Source organism: Ovis aries, chromosome 14, assembly GCF_016772045.2.
Source record: "Ovis aries strain OAR_USU_Benz2616 breed Rambouillet chromosome 14, ARS-UI_Ramb_v3.0, whole genome shotgun sequence".
In the NCBI taxonomy this organism is placed as follows: domain Eukaryota; kingdom Metazoa; phylum Chordata; class Mammalia; order Artiodactyla; family Bovidae; genus Ovis; species Ovis aries.
Genome location: NC_056067.1, coordinates 36,253,625 through 36,268,907, shown reverse-complemented (window position 1 = coordinate 36,268,907; position 15,283 = coordinate 36,253,625). Strand labels below are relative to the sequence as shown.

Sequence of the window (15,283 nt, the reverse complement as noted above, 5' to 3'; positions counted from 1 at the left end):
TCTAAAATGGGATTTCACTTTTTTTAAAAATTATATATACAAAGCTACTTTAGCATCCAGAAGAGTTAAAATAGACTTACGAAGAGTTCTTGCAAATGGTTTGGCACACTAATTGCCTTACTCTTCCATATCTTTATTAACTACCTCAATAAGCTGGTGAATCCCAAGGCTATGGTTTCACATCAGACATTCTAAAACAAAATGCCTGGCACCTCCACTGTGCCAACATACTTCTGCATTGAAGAGAGACAGCATTCATTCTGTTAAAAACACTTTGGGCTTGACAGTCATCATACTTGGCATCTCCACTGGAAAATGTACTGGCTGCAGGTCTACTGGATATTTGGTTTCTAAAAGATTATTAAGTCCAAGAATAACTTGTATGTGATCTCTGTTTTAATAAAATTTTCTCATTTAAGTTTAAATCCATTTACTAGTTTGCTGGTATTATTTTTCACTTTAAAATTTCACAATTATTTTCTACATAATTTAATAATATTTATGAGATACAGAATGGATTATTCTATTTAACCATTTTTGTTATATATTATACTTTCTTAATTTATTTATACTATTTTCAGAAGAAGCTATTTAAGTCCGTTCTAGAATAAACACTTTCAAAGTCTTACCTATGACCTGACTACTGAGTAAAACCTTTATCGATTTATAATTTCCAGACATCTTATAGGAATATTTATTCAAATCAGCTTTAAAGAACTGTAGCGTTCAGAGTTCAACAAGGGTAAGGAGGACTAGGGCTGAGTGTCAGAAGTAAAGAATGAGAAGGGAATCCATGGTGCGGGTGGAGGCCTGGCAAATGGTTTCAGAGCCCAAGCAGGGTGAGAAAAGTATTAATGGGGAGACAGAGGGAGAGGAAAAGATGACCAGGTGCAGAGTCCAAGCAATGCAAATAAAATACCTGCAGCCTAGTATCTGGTGTCAGAACCCAAGCATAATGAATAACTTATCTGGGGGTGGGGGTGGGGAAAGGTGGGAGAGAGTAGAAGGGTGGGATGGAACCCAAGAAAGCAGGATGAAAAGAGGAATTTTGCTTGACACACAGAAGGACAACCTACTGGGTTAGAGTCCAAGCAAAGTCAAAGTCTCCTGTGATGGGTAGCCCAAACAGAATGAGGACGGTATGTAGAGGAGGGAAGGCAGAGAGTCTAGCATAAGGTATCAGAGTCAGAGCATGGTGAGAAATGTAGCCTTAAGAGGATGGCACAGGATATCACAGCTGAAGCCAGTGAGGTGACAGAGGATAGCCAACACAGGGAAACAAAGCTTGAGCAGGGTATAAAGGGTATTCATGCAAGGGCAGCCCGCTCTAGGTTTAAGAACCCAAGCAGTAAGAAGGATGTCCATATAATAGGGCTGCCTGAGCTGGGTATCAAAGATTAAGCAGGAAGTAGAGTGCGCCCATGAGGGGAGTATGGAAGACCAACATGGGAATTAGAAATTTAAGCAGGGTGAGGAGGGCATTCATGTGAAGCCTTCATGCCTGAGCAGGATGAAGAGCACACTCCCATGGATGGGCAGCCCAGCATAAGATGTTGGAGTCCCAGTAGGGTAAACAAGATATTCATGAGGTTGAGGGAGCAGAAGCATAGGGCATCTTTTAGGTAGAATATAAAAATCTTAGTAATGTGAAGGCTATCTGCCTAGCAGGGCTACCCAAAATGGGGAGTCAGAACCTAAGGAGGGTAAGGAGGATGTCAACAGATAAGCAGGAGGGCAGCTCTCGGTGTCACAGCATACATAGGATGGAGGAGGAAAGCAGTCACAGTCTAGAGGAAAGTTATGTATGTCCAAGTTGGATAATTAGGTATCAGTGTGTAGGAAAGGGGGAAGCAATGGCAAAAGCAGCTCAATTATACAAAGGGAGATTGCTCAAATAAGTAAATATATTAAAATTGAAGGGAATAAAGTTTTGCAGTGTTGAACTAAAGGAGTTACAAACAGAGGGAGAAAAACAAGGAGGAACCATGTATTACTAAACTGCAACTGGAGGTATCAGCATGAACTCACAAGAGAAAGAATAAAAATATAAATGTATATAGGGATGTAAGGACTTGACTCATAGCTCAGTCGGTAAAGCATCTTTCTGCAATGCAGGAGACCGGGGTTCAGTTCCTGGCTCGGGAAGACCCTCTGGAGAAGGAAATAGCAACCCACTCCAGTATTCTCACCTGGAGAATCCCATGGACAGAGAAGCCTGGCAGGCAACAGTTCATGGGATCGCAAGAGTTGGACACAACAGCAACTAAATCACCAGTGTAACTTCCTCAGTTGGGAGACTGACACTGGTGGATGACCAATAACCAATATATGAATATAGTTCAGTTCAGTTACTCAGCTGTGTCAGACTCTTTGTGACCCCAGGGACTGCAATACAACAGGCCTCCCTGTCCATCACCAACTCCCAGAGTTTACTCAAACTCATGTCCATTGAGTCAGTGATGCCATCCAACCATCTCATCCTCTGTCATCCCCTTCTCCTCCCACTTTCAATCTTTCCCAGCATCAGGGTCTATGCTGCTGCTGTTGCTGCTAAGTCACTTCAGTTATGTTCGATTCTGTGCAACCCCTTCGACAGCAGCCCACCAGGCTCCCCCATCCCTGGGATTCTCCAGGCAAGAACACTGGATGGGTTGCCATTTCCTTCTCCAATGCATGGAAGTGAAAAGTGAAAGTGAAGTCGTTCAGTCGTGTCCGACTCCTAGCGACACCATGGACTGCAGCCTACCAGGTCCCTCCGTCCATGTGATTTTCCAGGCAAGAGTACTGGAGTCGGGTGCATTCACCTTTTCCAATCAGGGTCTATAAGTATACATATATTCCCAAGCTCTGTCTTCTGAAAGATTCTGTAAGAAGCACAATCCCAAAAGCATACTCATGGAAAATAAGCATACCTAGTATCCAGATCCTGGTTTCTAAATATTCTTTTCTACTGAAAAGTAGTTAGGGCTTCTTTGAGAAAAAGTTGTTATCAGGACCTGGATACGAAAAGTACAAGATTAGCCTGATATATATATGTATTGTTTTGCTAAAGTAAGGAAGTACTCAAAGAATTAAGGAGACCTGTCAAAAGGATACAGAAACTATCTTGACCAGGCTCTCACTAACCAACATGAGCATGAAAATAAGCAATGGAAGTTCCCTGGCAGTCCAATGGTTAGTACTCAGTGTTTTCACTGCCATGTCCTGGGTTCAATTCCTGGTTGGGGAACTAATCCTGTAAGCCATACAGCATGGCCAGAAAAGAGGGTAATAATCGTAACAGATTAAAATAGAATGAAATCATAAAAGTCCATACTGACATAAAACAGTAATGAATAAACCAGAAGTATGATGAGGAATGAGATATTTATACAGTTTCAAAGTACAACTTCACAAAACATTTACTGATTACAAAGGAGAAATATGGTAACTTTAGAGAAGTCTGACAGATACCATCTTAAAAGTGATCAAAGTGAGTATCTTCAGAAATGATACAAATCAAAATTGTATGCCACTCTAGGATGCAGAAAGAATATATCATTATTTCTGTGGTATTTGTGCCAAAGATGCATAATTTGAATGCAATCATCAGGAATATTCCACAAATAAGTGACTTGTAATCTTCAAAAGTATCAGAACTGTGAGAAGTCCAGGAAAGACCAACAAACTTGTTTGACACCTTATATTTCACACTCATTGGCTCAGTATTTTTAGCTATGCTATCTCAGCTTTACTAGCACCTTCAACCTGACAGAACAATTAATTTAAACATGCATTCATCACATATTTTGCTCCTGTACTGGACTAAGGACACAGCATAGGAGGAAATCACTCAAGAAATTCACAGTTGAAAGAAAATAAAATTAGTCAAGTTTAAAATAATGCAATATGTTACAAATGGGAGAAAATATTTGCAAATGATGTGACAGACAAGGGCTTACCCTCCAAAATATAAAAACAGCCCATACAACTTAACAACAAAAAAACAAACAACCCAACTGAAAAATGGGCAGAAGACTTTAACAGACATTTCTCCAAAGAAGACATACAGATGGCAGTAGGCACATGAAAAGATGCTCAACATCACTAATTATTACGTAAGTGTAAATCAAAACTAAAATGAGGTACAACCTCACACTGGTCATAGTGGCCATCATTAAACAGTCTACAAATAACAAATGTTGGAAAAACTGTGGAGAAAAGGGAACCCTCTGACACTGTTGGTGGGAATGTAAGCTGGTATAGTGGCTATGGAAAACAGTATGGAGGTGTCTCAGAAAACTAAAATCAGAATTACCATATTATCTAGCAATTCTACTCCTTGGACAAAACTGTAATTCAAAAAGACAGATGCATCCGTATCTTCAGAGCAGCCCTATTCACAACAGTCAAAACAGGGAAACAACCTAAATGTTCATCAACAGACAAATGGATAAAAAAAGATGTAGTCCATATATACAATGGAATACTATTGAGTAATAAAAAAGAATGGAATAATGCCCTTTGCAGCAACATGAATGCAACTAGAGACTATCATACTAAGTGAAGCTAAAATGAGAAAGTCAAGTACCATACGGTATCACTTATATGTGGAGTCTAAAACATGCAACAAATGAAACTATCTATAAAAGAGAAACAGACTTACAGAGAACAGATTTGTGTTTCCCAAGTTAGGGGGAGGGAGAGGAATGGACAGGGAGTTTGGGGTTGGTTGATGCAAAACTATTATATTCAGAATGGCTAAACAACAAGGCCCTAAAGTATAGCACAGCGAACTATATTCAGCAAGTATTAGTGCTGGTCACTCAGTCATGTCCAACTCTTTGCCACCCCATGAAATGTAGCCCTAAAGGCTTCTCTGTCTATAGGATTCTCCAAGCAAGACTACCCGAGAGGACTGCCATTCCCTACTATATTCAATATCTTGCAATAAACCACAATGGAAAAGAATATACAAAATAATGTATATATGTGCATGACTGAGTCACTTCGCTACACAGCACAGATTGGCACAACACTATAAATCAACTACACTTCAATAAAAAATACAATATGTGCTTTAATAGAAATATGGACTGTTATGCGACTGGAGAAGAGGGAATCCTACACACTGTCTATAAAGGTCAGAGAAGGGTGCATGGGGTATGCGACACCTGAGGTCAACCTTGAACAATGAATTGGGTATCTGACAAACAAATTTGTGAAGGAGGAGGAGAAACTGTAAAAGAAAACCCAAACAAGGAGAGTGTTTGCATTTTGCTTATTTCAGTTTTTCAAGTAATTCAGTTAAATTAGAATACAGGAGTTACATGGAAAAATACCAAGAGAAGAGTCTACTGAAGACATGCAGGGGTAAGATCATTGAAGGCCCTGTATAATCATTCTAAGCAATAAAGACTTTATCCCTCAGCACACAGGGAGATTTTGAGTGTTTCAAGAAAAGACATGATAAGCTCAGATTCATATTTGAGAATGATCACCTGCCCAGGTATATGCAAAATAGACTACATCCTAGAGGTGGCGAAGAGCTAAGTTTTTTACAATCTTCTAAGTAAGAAATAATGAGGTCCTGAACCAAGGCAGTGAGAATGGCAAATAGAACACAAATTTAAACATGTTCAGGAAACTGATGAACTAACTGAATTGGATGACTGGAGAGGGAGAGACAGAAATAGTTCCAGGCAGCACATAGAAATTCTGGCACAGAAATTAATGTAAGGTGGTACAGTGTCCCATGATACAGAGTTTAGGAATAAGAGTAAAACTGGCAAGTCAACAAATTTAGTTTTAAATGATGAGGCTGAGTACGTAGTGAGTGTATAAACAGGAGAGGGATCTACAATTGACGATACTGGGTACATGACTGCTTTATTTTTCGCTTTAATACAAATCTTGTGCTAGAATTGGGGCAGAAAATTTTTAATTCAAAGTCATTGCTTGCTTTTGAAAATACAGATGTGTATGAAAAAAAGAAGAAATGGAGTAGCCATCATGCTCAACAAAAGAGTCCAAAATGCAGTACTTGGATGTAATCTCAAAAACGACAGAATGATCTCTGTTCGTCTCCGAGGCAAACCATTCAATATCACAGTTATCCAAGTCTATGCCCCAACCAGTAACGCTGAAGAAGCTGAAGTTGAACGGTTTTATGAAGACCTACAAGACCTTTTAGAATGAACACCCAAAAAAGATGTCCTTTTCATTATAGGGGACTGGAATGCAAAAGTAGGAAGTCAAGAAACACCTGGAGTAACAGGCAAATTTGGCCTTGGAATACAGAATGAAGCAGGGCAAAGACTAATAGAGTTTTGCCAAGAGAATGCACTGGTCAGAGCAAACACCCTCTTCCAACAACACAAGAGAAGACTCTACACATGGACATCACCAGATGGTCAACATCGAAACCAGATTTGATTGTATTCTTTGCAGCCAAAAATGGAGAAGCTCTATACAGTCAACAAAAACGAGACCAGGAGCTGACTGTGGCTCAGATCATGAACTCCTTATTACCAAATTCAGACTCAAATTGAAGAAAGTAGGGAACATTGCTAGACCATTCAGGTATGACCTAAATCAAATCCCTTACGATTATACAGCGGAAGTGAGAAATAGATTTAAGGGCCTAGATCTGACAGACAGAGTGCCTGATGAACTATGGAAGGAGGTTCGTGACACTGTACAGGAGACAGGGATCAAGACCACCCCCATGGAAAAGAAATGCAAAAAAGCAAAATGGCTGTCTGGGGAGGCCTTACAAATAGCTGTGAAAAGAAGAGAGGCGAAAAGCAAAGGAGAAAAGGAAAGATATAAGCATCTGAAGGCAGAGTTCCAGAGAACAGCAAGGAGATAAGAAAGCCTTCTTCAGCGATCAGTGCAAAAAAATAGAGGAAAAGAACAGAATGGGAAAGACTAGAGATCTCTTCAAGAAAATTAGAGATACCAAGGGAACATTCCATGCAAAGATGGGCTCAATAAAGGACAGAAACGGTATGGACCTAACAAAACAGAAGATATTAAGAAGAGGTGGCAAGAATACACGGAAGAACTGTACAAAAAAGATCTTCACGACCCAGATAATCATGATGGTGTGATCACTAATCGAGAGCCAGACATCCTGGAATGTGAAGTCAAGTGGGCCTTGGAAAGCATCGCTATGAACAAAGCTAGTGGAGGTGATGGAATTCCAGTTGAGCTGTTTCAAATCCTGAAAGATGATACTGTGAAAGTGCTGGACTCAATATGCCAGCAAATCTGGAAAACTCAGCAGTGGCCACAGGACTGGAAAAGGTCAGTTTTCATTCTAATTCCAAAGAAAGGCAATGCCAAAGAATGCTCAAACTACCGCACAATTGCACTCATCTCACATGCTAGTAAAGTAATGCTCAAAATTCTCCAAGCCAGGCTTTAGCAATACGTGAACCGTGAACTTCCTGATGTTCAAGCTGGTTTTAGAAAAGGCAGAGGAACCAGAGATCAAATTGCCAGCATCCACTGGATCATGGAAAAAGCAAGAGAGTTCCAGAAAAACATATATTTCTGCTTTATGGACTATGCCAAAGCCTTTGACTGTGTGGATCACAATAAACTGTGGAAAATTCTGAAAGAGATGGGAATACCAGACCACCTGACCTGCCTCTTGAGAAATCTGTATGCAGGTCAGGAAGCAACAGTTAGAACTGGACATGGAACAACAGACTGGTTCCAAATAGGAAAAGGAGTACGTCAAGGCTGCATATTGTCACCCTGCTTATTTAACTTATATGCAGAGTACATCATGAGAAACGCTGGACTGGAAGAAACAAGCTGGAATTAAGATTGCCGGGAGAAATATCAATAACCTCAGATATGCAGATGACACCACCCTTATGGCAGAAAGTGAAGAGGAACTAAAGAGCCTCTTGATGAAAGTGAAAGTGGAGAGTGAAAAAGTTGACCTAAAGCTCAACATTCAGAAAACGAAGATCATGGCATCCGGTCCCATCATGTCATGGGAAATAGATGGGGAAACAGTGGAAACAGTGACAGACTTTATTTTTTTGGGCTCCAAAATCACTGCAGATGGTGACTGCAGCCATGGAATTAAAAGATGTGTACTCCTTGGAAGAAAAGTGATGACCAACCTAGACAGCATATTCAAAAGCAGAGACATTACTTTGCCGACTAAGGTCCGTCTAGTCAAGGCTATGGTTTTTCCAGTGGTCATGTATGGATGTGAGAGTTGGACTGTGAAGAAGGCTGAGTGCCGAAGAATTGATGCTTTTGAACTGTGGTGTTGGAGAAGACTCTTGAGAGTCCCGTGGACTGCAAGGAGATGCAACCAGTCCATTCTGAAGGAGATCAGCCCTGGGGTTTCTTGGGAAGGAATGATGCTGAAGCTGAAACTCCAGTACTTTGGCCACCTCATGCAAAGAAAAGACTCTGATGCTGGGAGGGATTGGGGGCAGGAGGAGAAGGGGACGACAGAGGATGAGATGGCTGGATGGCATCACTGACTCGATGGATGTGAGTCTGAGTAAACTCCGGGAGTTGGTGATAGACAGGGTGGCCTGGCGTGCTGCGATTCATGGGGTCGCAGAGTCGGACACGACTGAGCAACTGAACTGAACTGATGAAAGAAAAGTAAATTTGCCCATGATCTCACCATTCAAAACATAATATATTTATGTTTTCTTTCCCTACTTTCCTACACATATTTTTAAAAAGTTGAATAATGTACATAAACTTAGTATCAAACTTTTCATTGAACATAAAACTTATTTCTCATGTGTACTGTAACTCTGGCACCCTCATATTGTTATAGATCATCCTTATACCTATTTTCTCTCTCTCCAACTACTTGAAAACCCTTCAAGGGCAGAAACTATGATATGTCTTCTTTGAATGACTATAAGTTTACTGGTACTATACTCACAATGGGAGTTCAATGTTTGCTGATGAAGTTATCAAGACACTAGAGAAAACTACTGGGTAATAATTTTTAGTTATGAAATAAACTTCATGAAAATTTCTAATTTTCATATTATTTCAGAAACATTGCTAATATATAATAAAGAAGTAATAAATGACATATCAGCAGTGACAACACTGTATCTGCTACAGAATGAAGCACAGCTGAATAAATATTCTCATTCATTTATTCATTCACTCAACAAACATCTACTAAATGCCTAATGTAAGCCAAGCACTCTCTTGGTTCCTGGAGATACACCAGCTACAAAACAGACAATCTGTGTCACGGACCTTTCACTCAAGTTTAAATTCTGGTGATGGCTTGCTTGCTAAAAAGAGGAGGCTCCAGTGTTCTGTTAATTTTCTGTCCTTACTAAACTCACATTAACTGTGTGTGAAAGTCGCTCAGTTTTGTCCGACTCTTTGCGACCCCATGGACTATACTTCTCCAGACCAGAATACTGGAGTAGGTAGCCTATTCTTTCTCCAGGAGATCTTCCCAACCCAGGAACTGAACCGGGGTCTCCTATACTGCAGGCGGATTCTTCACCAACTGAGCTACCAGGGAAGCAAAATAAGTTCATTTCTGGAACATAAGCAGTAGAAGCATCTCAACCAAAAGAGTCAGACACGATTGAGTGACTAAACATAGTGCATGTAATATGTATACACACTTGCAATTTAGCTTACTATTTCCAAAACCAACACTAAATAGAAACCTGTTCCACTGCTTAACAGTTAACCATCTTAAATAGCCATATATTTAATAAACTAAAATAACCATGTACTTATCAATGTATATAATAATCAATGAAAATGAAATAAAGAGCATTATTTTATGCATATTTGGTTTTGAACTTGAAAAGACAGTTAATAAATGACAATCTGCTCATTCATTCATAAAGCACATTATTTAATGTCCATTATGTGCTAGGCACAATAATCAAATAAATAAAAGAGTTCTTAAATTCAATGTTATTTCTAATTGCACGGACTTTGGATTACAAGGTACCTCAGGAGTTTATTTTCTAAAAGAAGAAAAATATATCACCACTAATTTATTTTGTGTATATAAGTGTAGACACTAAAGTGACCTGTATCTGTGTTCAAACATTTACAATCCAGTGAGGTAAACTGCACGGAATCATCAATAATTAAATCCATTCTGCTGTTAAATAATTAATATTTATAGTTTTTACCTTTTATAAAAATAATGCCATAAACATTTTTATATGTGCATATATATACTTCCATTGGATATATATATAGGTTGAAATCGCTGAGTGACAAGGTATGGTTCATCAAGTCTTTTACCCATTTTTATATTTGGTTGCTATTTTTAAAAAAATATTAATTTGTAGGAGTTCACTCTATATTCTAGATGCAAATCCTATGTTAATGTACATACTGTAAATATCTTCTTCCACATATGGTTTGCCTTTCCAACTCCATAAAGTTACCTTTAATAAACAAGAGTTCTTAATTTTAATCAAGTTCAATATATGAATCTTTTCATTTATGATTAGTGATTTTTACATACTGTTTAAGAAATATTTGCATACCCCAAGAACATGAAGATATTCTGTTTTCTTCTGGAAGTCTTTGTGCTTTATCTGCCATATTTATGTCTATGATCCATCGGGAATTGGTTTTATTATATTATTGAACTCAAAGTTCATTGTTTTTCACATTAATATTCAAATGATTCATCAAAGAACATTTGTTTATACTCCAGAAATAAATATCTTGGAGGCATCCATTTTCAGAAAGATGGAGTAGACACACTTTTCACTATTTCCTCCAAAAAGTTCAGCTAAAAATCTTGAACACTACATACATTTAAAAGAAAAAAAAAAAACTAAGAAGATTGAAAGGTGAGATAAAAAGAAAGTAGGCCAGCCAGGGATGGTGGGACCCACAAATTTTCTTTTTGCCTCATACATACCAGACTGAGTATTGGGGAGGCCAATAATCTGGTAACGCCAATGGGCACAGGCTAAAAAAGCCACAAGTTATTTTAAAAGCAGTTTCAATTTATTGATATTTCTTGTTACATTTTGTAATTTTCTGCTTCTTTCCATGACCAGTAGTTTTTGCTAAAAATAAAACAAACTCTTAGAACCATGGTAATGATTTTTGACTTGATGCCAAACATTGAGAATTTCACTTTGTGTCCTTATATTTTCATATTCCTATAAATATTCTTGAGCTTTACTTTGGGTTATGGTTAAGTTACTAGCGAACAGTTTGATCCTTTTAGTTCTTGCTCTTAAAGCTTTGTTAGCCGTGACCAGAGCATGTTTGGTCCAGTATTACTACCGAGGCAAGATCCTTCTTAACACTACTCATGTGTAAAACAGTATTCTATGGATTCCCTGCTCCTCTTGTTGGTTAAGAATCCACCTGTCAATGCTGGAGACACGGGTTCAATCCCTGATCAGGAAAGATTCCAAACGCCGAGGGACAACTAAGTCCTTGCACAGCAACTACTGAGCCTTCACGCTGCAATTAATGCAGCTCATGCACCTAGAGCCCATGATCTGCAGCAAGAGAAGCCACTGCAATGAGAAGTGCCCGTGTACCACAACTACAGAGAAGGCCCTGCCTGCTGCAACTGGAAAAAAACCCTCATGGAGCAATGAAGACCCAGTGCAGCCATAAATAAATAAATAAAACCTAAAGAAAGTATTCTACTCTTACTGCTGCAAACACGCATCATATCCAGCCCTTAGCGAGATCTGAGCACTGTTTCCTTTCATCCTTTTAGGCAGTTCTTTCCTCAGTCGTGGGTGGTTTTCCACCTGCATGTAATGATCACCACTTAGCTGAATAGTCAAAGGACATCCTCTGCAGATCTCTAAAATCCTCTGGCTCCATCTCCCTCCTTTCTAATATTCTGCCCCTGAGAACTCCAGCTACCTTGGCTTTCCCAGACTCCTAGTTCTACCTCCTCAACTCAGAGACTACTGGACTTTACTTGTACTTCCCCTTTCACACCAAAGCCTGGAACTTTCTCCAGGGAGTAAAGAACTTGCAGGGCTCTTCTTGTTTTTTTTTTTTTCTTCAAGGATCACTTTCCTTCATTGCCTGATGTTAAATGTGAAGAGAACCATTGTCTCATATATTTATCTGGCTTTTTAGTTGCTTCAGAAAAGAGGGTAAGTAAATCTGGTCCCTGTGTTTAGCCTCAGGGACTAAACACAGCCTCATCTTGGCTAAACACAGAAGTCATTGTAATTTTAACCCATGACAGACTGGTTTCAAATAGGAAAAGGAGTACATCAAGGCTGTATATTGTCACCCTGCTTATTTAACTTATATGCAGAGTACATCATGAAAAACACTGGGCTGGAAGAAGCACAAGCTGGAATCAAGATTGCCGGGAGAAATATCGATAACCTCAGATATGCAGATGACACCACTCTTATGGCAGAAAGTGAAGAGAAACTAAAAAGCCTCTTGATGAAAGTGAAAGAGAGGAGTGAAAAAGTTGGCTTAAAGCTCAACACTCAGAAAACGAAGATCATGGCATCTAGTCCCATCACTTCATGGGAAATTGGGAAACAGTGAAAACAGTGGCTGACTCTATTTTTCTGGGCTCCAAAATCACTGCAGATGGTGACTGCAGCCATGAAATTAAAAGATGCTTACTCCTTGGAAGGAAAGTTATGACCAACCTAGACAGCATATTCAAAAGCAGAGACATTACTTTGCCAACAAAGGTTTGTCTAGTCAAGGCTATGGTTTTTCCAGTAGTCATGTATGGATGTGAAAGTTGGTCTGTGAAGAAAGCTGAGCACCGAGGAATTGATGCTTTTGAACTGTGGTGTTGCAGAAGACTCTTTGAGAGTCCCTTGGATTGCAAGGAGATCCAACAAGTCCATCCTAAAGGAGATCAGTCTTGGGTGTTCATTGGAAGGACTAATGCTGAAGCTGAAACTCCAGTACTTTGGCCGCCTCATGCGAAGAGTTGACTCACTGGAAAAGACTCTGATGCTGGGAAGGATTGGGGACAGAAGGAGAAGGGGACGACAGAGGATGAGATGGCTGGATGGCATCACCGACTCGATGGACATGAGTTTGAGTAAACTCCAGGAATTGGTGATGGACAGGGAGGCCTGGCGTGCTGCGATTCATGGGGTCGCAAAGAGTCAGACACAACTGAGCGACTGAACTGAACTGAGTATGTTTACTCAGAAAGAACTTAGAGTATCATCATGTTCTACTTGTGACAGTCAAGTGAAAGTGACAGTCGCTCAGTCGTGTCCGACTCTTTGCGACCCCATGGACTATACAGTCCATGGAATTCTCCAGGCCAGAATACTGGACTGGGTAGCCTTTCCCTTTTCCAGAGGATCTTCCCAATTCAGGGATCAAACCCAGGTCTCCCGCATTGCAGGCAGATTCTTTACCAGCTGAACCACCAGGGATTTAAAGAACTTTTTTAGGTTATTCAGTTAAATATCTGATAAATACTATAATGCGCCACATGTAAAAAATACTGGGTTTAGTCCTTCAAGGTTTTAAAAAAATGAGAATCTTGTAAAATTACAAAAATACTCTGTACATAAAGACCCATACAAACGTACTCTTTGTATTCTATGCAAAAAGGAATATGTAAAAGAAAATAAAGACACAGTAGGCTATGCCCCCCCCCCAAAAAAAAACTGAATATCTAGACTTCCCTGGTGGTCCAGTGGTTAAGAATCCACCTGACAATGCAGGGGACATGGTTCAATTCCTGGTCAGGAAGACTCCACATCCCACGGGGCAACTCAGCCCATGCACGACAACTACTGAGGTCCAAGCACCCTAGAGCCCATGCTCCACAAGAGAAGCCACTGCAGTGAGAAGCCCAAGCACAACTAGAGAATAGCCCCCACTCATGCACCTAGAGAAGGCCTGCACACAGCAACTAAGACCCTGAGAAGCCATAAATAGATCGCAGGACAAGATCTTGAATAATCAATAACATAGACTTTCAAGTCAGATCTAGTAAAATAGGCAGCACAAACCTATCATAAGACCAGTCTATAGCAATAAGCAATGATCAGACTCAGATATCTTCTAAAACCTAACTGTGATTGTTCATAGCAGAGTGAAAACTAGGCTATTAAAACGTATAATTATGTGACACTGTAATTATTAAAGAATAGCACCAATACTTGTTGAATGAATATTTATATGAGTGCCTAATTTATGACCATGCACCATTATCCCTCCTCCATTCTCTTTCCCTCCACATTCTCAAGATACAATGATTTTCAATAAGTTAGCCATGCACTCCCTTATTTTATTTCTTTGCAAATGTTATTGTTTCTCCCTGAAATACTGACTTTCCCACAGCCCCTTTTTACTGTTATTTCTTCCCCAAAAGCTTTTCCTAACCACTCTAGTCTTAGTTACGTATCCTTTCTCTGTATTTCCTCTACCAGAACACTTACCACCCACTGTTTCACAATTACCAGTTTACCTCTGTGTACTTCTTATTGAACTACATCGTGTCATGAGGACAGTGGACATGACCATTTCATTCATACTGTCTTCTCAGCAATAGCACAGTGCCTGGCACAAACAGGCATTTATTTGATGAATGAACAAGAAAACAGAAGCTGTGGAAATACATAAGAATGCTGACAAACCATATAATGAATGAAGAGGCAGAAGGGTCAGAGTGAGGGGAAAAAAAGCTAGGAAAAAAACTAGAGAAAGAGTCAGAGGATAGCTTGGAGAAAGTGTCAAAAAGAACAGTCTTGGAACTGGATGCCCCAAACTGAAAATGCCTCATTTAGTTCGAATACGAAAAACTAGAAAAAATGTATTTATTTGATGTGACAAAAGATATTTCTTGATACCTTTACCAAGGAAGTATCAAGGGAGTGATGGGGACAGAAGCCAGAAGGAAAAGAGTTGACGACCAAATGGAAGTGAGGAAATAAATGCAGTGTAAGCAGAAATGTAGACTACTATTTCACAAAGTCCTTGCAAGGAGAAAAAAAGAATACTTAAGGAGACAGGGCCAAATAATGGGTTTATGTTATTTTATTGGGTGGAAGAAAAAATATGTAGGCTTGACAGTATAAGGAAAACAGCCAGTAACAAGGAAAAGTTTGAAGATCCAAGAGAAAACATACAGAATAGATTTAATTAAGACACGACCACCATATCTGACAACTGCGAAGTCACAACTGAATTTCCAAAAGAACGCTTGCGTGCTGATAGCGGGTTATGGGACAATCAGATGGTAAAGTTGAAATTAGTGTTTCAGTGAATATGATAAAACAGTTTTCCGGGGCATTGTTATAGAATTATACTACTATAAGGAGTTTGCTTT

General features: G+C 39.4%; 1 protein-coding gene across 18 annotated transcripts in view; it reads right to left on the bottom strand.

Annotated features, from left to right (window-relative positions):
- The window catches only part of NFAT5 (nuclear factor of activated T cells 5), a 185,602-nt gene that overhangs the window by 65,130 nt on the left and 105,189 nt on the right, over positions 1-15,283 (bottom strand). For 4 of the 18 annotated variants that reach the window (XM_042231858.1, XM_060398439.1, XM_060398437.1 and 1 more), the window contains one exon: positions 2,913-2,996. The exons of the other annotated variants lie outside the window; for them this stretch is intronic. The gene's annotated coding sequence lies outside the window, so the exon portion shown is untranslated. The remainder of the gene's footprint in view (positions 1-2,912; positions 2,997-15,283) is intronic. 18 annotated transcript variants of the gene reach the window in all.